The following is a 6,396-nucleotide window of genomic DNA, read 5'->3' on the forward strand; positions in this document are numbered from 1 at the left end:
AGCAAGTTATGATGGTATTCAATGTTTTTCAGTCGCATTAAATTATTTTAATACAACTCATTCTTTCTATACGTGTTAATGCTCTTTGAAGAGCCTTACTCAGTATTCTGAAGAAGAAGAAGAAGATACATTAACATTTAATAATTACGTTAAAAATATAAAACTAGACAAGGAGTTTACGAACAGATTTTCCCAAATTTATTGACGGTTTAGAATGATGAAATTATGGTGTACAGATTCAAAATATTCTTTTTAAATTATTTTACATCAAACTAATCATGTTGATTGCTTCTAGCTATCAATATATCATTATTCATGTTGATTGCTTCTAGCTATCAATATATCATTATTGCCGATCATTCCTTTAAAAGGAATACTTGTTTCAATCTTAATCTACCTTTGTCGTAGCATATCTTCCTAAAAAAAATTGTTATCAATATTGATATTTGTTAATATAACATTATTATTTTGTATTTTTAGAATAACATTTGACTGCCGGAATTGAACTTAAAAATAATTTTTGAAATCTCAAACTCCGAGTTAACGTTATTTTAAAATACGTTTAAAAGGCAAGCTTATGATTGATTCATCGAAAAATAAAATATAACAAGGTGTGAATAGAGCATCAAAGACAATTCTATATGAAGGAATACTTTTAGATATTTTAGTTCAGAAATCAGAAAATGCGTCATTGGCATAAGCCGATTAACACAACACCTTAGCCTCAAATAAAAAACCCTGTTGTTGCTATCATATATTTCAATGCAGCAGTTTCCCCATTAATTTAGCGTTTATTACATACATTTTTACATTTTCTCCCCACATAATATAAAGGCATGCTTATAATTGGTTATGTGGTTTAAAGAGAAAGAAGATTATGTGGATAAATACATTTAGTTTGATGTTTGCATCAGTCAGTTTCCCTGTTGTAGAAATTGATTGTTGATAAATCAGTTGATATATTATGAATGAATAAACTTGCAATGCAATGAACGCAACCATTAAAAGGATTTGTAAACGGTTTTAGATTAAAACTTTGTGTTTTAATTCGTTTGTATAAAATAGTTTACTTGCACATTTTGAATGATTGACAACGATTTGAATGTTAAAAGTCAAGATAAGAAGAGAGATACTGAACTAAGAAGAGCTAATATTCATTTTTATGTGAACAAAGCTCGAGTCTTGTATTAGTTTTCAAATGATGGAATTACAATGTGATTGAATGATTGAATTGCCATTTCTTTAACAAAATGACTTGTGTCAAACAATATAAACAAGATAAAATGTTTCATGTATTAATAGATAATATTATCAACATAAGAAAGCAACATTTGGTTGAAACATTTACCAATATAACACACATATAAACAATAACAAGTTTCGAACTTTGTTTACAAATACAAAAATTTTAAAATTCTGTATCCATACGTAACTTCCAAATTTTGACAAAGCATAAAAAATATTAAACATTGTAACCATAAATTTTTTAAAAAGTTTGAGCTCAAATCGTGTCTAAGTTCCTTTAACATTAAAAATAAAACTACAAAAGTTATTTTTTCCTAAGTCAGTATAAGCAAACTATTAAAAATAAAACTACAAAAGTTATTTTTTCCTAAGTCAGTATAAGCACACTATTTCTCAATGTACAAGCTTTGGTATCAAATTAACGTTTTCAGCTTTAGCCATAGATTTGTACACCCGTATCAATGCATCTTTGAGCAATGGGCTAGAATAAAACGGTCAGTTTTAGTTCGTCAACTTGGAGTCCCGTTATTCTGCAATGCCTGTTGGAGTAGTTGTATATACGATTCTAAAAAAAAAAATGTATTGTTGGTAAAATCATAATTTCTTTGGTCATTTAAATATGAAGTATTTGGTATGATTAATTGACTCTAATTCTAAAACTGCTAATATTTTACAGTTATGTAAATTGCTTTTCAATCATTGTACTTTGTCCTTATTTTAATAATTTTCTTTAGACCTTTACATTTAGAAGTTATTTTTTTTTGGTGTATAATAAAATCAATAATACATAACCATTTTATAGTGTAGATATATCAAGTTTGGTTAGTTTAGCTTTAGAAGAAATTTACGGATTTACTTTATTGAATGGACAGGAATATAGTTATCGAATTAATGGAGTTATCAGAAAACCTACAGCAATAATTTTACAGAAAAAAAAGAAAGCCTTGGCGACATTGATAGTTCAAATATATACATTCATATTTATAACAAATAAAAAGATCATAAAAGAATGTATTAGTCTATTATGCCACGTAAACTCATCATTATGAAATTCACCTATCAAAACTTTCCTTGGCGTAAATATAACATCTTTTCATCACCTTGATTATCCTATATAATCTTGCCAAAAATATTAATAACACACAACTTTAAATCAACCCTTTTTACCCTAAAGTGTACGAATAGTATTTTGGAGTCGTGAATTTTTACGAATGCCGCACCGTTCCATTTGTCAAAATATTCAGCTATGAAATTGACAGCTTCTCATATAGATAAATGTTGACAATAGGGAATTGAACTTTACATTTGAATATGCCTACACACAGTTACAAAAATGTTTGTATCTTTTTCACTCATACATACCTTACAGTAAATTAATACTTATTTTAGTGCAATATAAATCCTTAAAAAAATCACCGACTTCAAACAATGTCATATAAAAATAATAAATTTGTTTCAACAGAGGTTTAATGGATTTGGAGTTGATTGTATTTCTATACTCTTGAAAATATTGTCAACATTGTTGCTACTTAGAGTTGTCGTATTGTAAATATTGCATTTACCCTCACCCAGTAAATCTTAAAAGAACAATATGCCAGCGAAATAAAATTGTACTCACTAAATCTCCTAAAGTCACGTTCTGTGAGCAATCCACGAGCTGAGAGGGAGTTGATGATGCGGACCCATGTCTGCAATCCATTTAACTGCAGACTGTTTGGATCAGGTATAATACTCGATGAAACAACGCAAATCATCAACAAAAGCACTGCAACAACAGCCTAAGAGAGAATGAAAAAATAAAAAAAACGAAGACGTTCTGCAAAGAAAGATGTAAGATTTATTTTATGTTCAAGTGTATGTATTGAATCACATTTTCCCTGAAAGATTGATTTGATGTAATTATTAGCAAAAATTTAATTGCTTACCTTTTTCATTTTGCGCAACCTCTTGTCAATGCGATGAACAGAACCTTATTACGATTTATCATCGAGTAAAATGTCTTATATATAAGTTTCCACGCCCCTAAAACACTAGATTTTTAATTCAAATTCTTTTGTAAGTATGTTTTCACGATTTCACGCGCTTTGTTGATTATTTGTCAGCGACAGTTAAGATGACATAGGTTTGAACTCCAACTTGTTAAAAAAATGTGTTCGCATCGATTTGGTCACCAGAGCTGTAATGCCATTGCACAACGTCTATTACGTCTAGTAGCTTAGGAAAATTATATGAAGCTCCAATTCTAGCTAATCGCAGTCATTTATGCCCAGCCATGCCTGTCCTTTAACAGTTTTTAGGGGCCTAGCTTGCAGACAGGGGGAATCCTGGATTTTCCTACGTTATCTAGATTACTTTCCCCGCCTATAATTTTAGTTACAACTCACTAGGGCCTCAGTTTTCCTCGAACCACCGACGCAAATGCCCATGAAACATCAAAAAAGGGAATTTAACTACATGTACATGTCCATATCTTTTATATACACTGACAAGTGACTGGTTCTATAAAAACCTCTATTTTTCTACAGATGACACGTGTGAACAATAAGTAATACCAACATGATTTGTGATTTTTTTTTCCGTAAAAGAACATTAGAAAAAACAATTAACCCTAAGAACTTCGTCATCAACAATACTCAAGAACGATAGTGACAGTAATTATACAGTAAGTTTATTTAAAATCTATCGTTGGTTCTTTTTAGGAGCCCCAAAAATGTGAATTAGAAGTATCATTTATAACGCCATAAACGTAAAACGTTTGACCACAGAGCAATGAAGAAAATGGACAATGTTGATTTTTAAACTGAAACTTTTCTGAAAAATGACAAATTTTATATTGATTAAATGTGTTTGAAGTTGCTTTTTGAATTTTTAGGGGGATTAGATTTACCAGCATTTTAGTGTCTAGAAGTGGGCACTCTTTAAAACAAAAGGCATGTTCACGAAAATGTGAAAGATATGACCTATGATTGTTCCCAAGATATGACTTACATGTAGGAGAAAGGTAAGGAACATCATAAGACCAAAACCAACTTACAACACATCTAAAGATAACTTAGGATTATCTTAAGGTAAGATATCATAACCAATTCATTTTTATTTTTTCACATAAATTTACTTATATATATAAATATAAATATATAAATATATATATATATATATATATATATATATATATATATATATATATATATATATATATATATATATGCATTCTTTGATGGCTATTATCAAATAAAGATGATTTTTTAAAAAAATGAGCTTGCATGGATATATAAATCAATGAAGTTTCCTGAGCCAAAGAATTTTGATTTATCGATCAATGATCAAAGCAATAAATAAATAAATATATATATATATATATATATATATATATATATATATATATATATATATATATATATATATATATATATATATATATATACACACACATGTGTGTGTGTGTACGTTAATTGGCCCCTCCACTGTATAGAATGTATAGAATCTTATAAATGAGTAAAATGATATTGAAATTTAAATATTGAAAAGGATTACACCCCACCGGATTATGAGATTGAAGTTTGTCGAAGATGCTGCAGGCATGTTCATGAAACAATGTTTGGACTATGTTGCGTCCTCTGTACGTCTTAGGATACGTCTTAGTCTTAAGTCTGTTTCTCGAAGCTCTCCTTAATTTTTGAACCGCCATATGCATAACTTTGTCCTAACTTATTACGTACCTTGTCATAAGAAAGTAAAATCACGTTTTTTGGGGATATTGGGAAAGCTGTCAAGATTTTTTTAAAGACCTGTAGAATATTTTCTACAGCTCCAGCATTTACGACAAACCTCAAATTCCTAGTCCGGGAGGGGACATACTCATTTGTATTATTATGTACGTTTATTTTAATATAATTATGTGGAGATGGAGTCCGAACTCCCCTCCCCGATCTCCGTTACTACATGAACATGCCTGCCTGGGAGCTGACAAATTAAACAAACTCAATGTTTTGTAAATACTCTCTGTTTGGCAAAAGAAAAATTTTCATTTATTTTTTATACCTACACCAAGAGAGTTAGGTTTATTGATTTGATTACTAGTACTAGTATTGACAACTATTATTAAAATGTTTTTGATTAAGGAGTACACCCAGAATTTGTTTGTTTGTTTTTAATTTAAACTTAATTGTTATTGATCACTGATTATATATTTTTAAAAAGGTATATTTTAAAAAATGTATAAAAATTTTTTAAAAATTTTGAACAATATTTTGATATATCTATCAATATATTTTGGCATATTTAGCTTATATTTCATAGAAGTCAAGAAAAAATTAACTTGAATGTTTGCCTAAAATTAGCTTATTTCATGAGATTTTTTGAGATGTGACCCCTAGTTTTTTTTACTTTTATATAAGACTTTAAATGTATGTCTATTTGTAGAAGATAACATTACTTTTATTTTTTTAGTTGCGTTATAATTTGATTACTCCAAAATTTTGTAGCAATCTCTACATTTGCTGTTGTATTCATTATGTACTGGCATTTGAAGCCATCAGTAAAGCAAGGATTTTTAAACTCTGACTTGGATATTACTTTTATAGTCACCACATGTGCTCAACGTCATACTGTATTGAAATCATAACCAAATAATAGTTTAAACTATATATATTTGTTGGATTTCTTCAAGTAATCAACTGCCATGCCAAAATCAAGCAATAATTTCAGGAAAATTATCATTTCTGTTTGGAATCCCATATTTCCAAAAAATGGCATGTGACACAGATCACAAATAAATGTTTTTGGATGATTGACATTACAGGTGTTTCAGGTGCCAACCTCCTAAAGGCCTATCATGTTACCAACACGTATAATTGTTTAATGATTTATCTCTGCACAAGTCTCTCAAATTCTATCGGTATAAATTGATGACATGTGATGATAACGAACAGTGTTTAAGATCAAGAGTCCAAAGAAAAATTCAAAACAGGAGCAGAGCAAACACAGACCTCTAAAAAGATAAGAAGAAGGATCAGGTACCATTGAGGTGTGAGCATCCTCTACTGACCGATCACAATAACTGTGTGCTCTTTGTCGTAATCAGGAAATGCATAAAAATCCGTACATAATTAGGGGGAATAATTATAATTAGAGTCTAACAATTTGTATGAA

At 29.4% G+C, this 6,396-nt stretch overlaps 1 long non-coding RNA gene across 1 annotated transcript; it reads right to left on the bottom strand.

The window, feature by feature from the left end:
• Window positions 1-511: 511 nt before the first annotated feature.
• Window positions 512-3,304, bottom strand: LOC136273381 (uncharacterized). The gene is made up of 3 exons (XR_010711575.1): window positions 3,171-3,304; window positions 2,864-3,023; window positions 512-1,810 (listed from the first exon to the last, which is right to left on the bottom strand). It is a non-coding gene; the product is annotated as an uncharacterized lncRNA (long non-coding RNA).
• Window positions 3,305-6,396: the final 3,092 nt, after the last annotated feature.

Source organism: Magallana gigas, chromosome 3 (genome assembly GCF_963853765.1).
Source record: "Magallana gigas chromosome 3, xbMagGiga1.1, whole genome shotgun sequence".
NCBI classification, from domain to species: domain Eukaryota; kingdom Metazoa; phylum Mollusca; class Bivalvia; order Ostreida; family Ostreidae; genus Magallana; species Magallana gigas.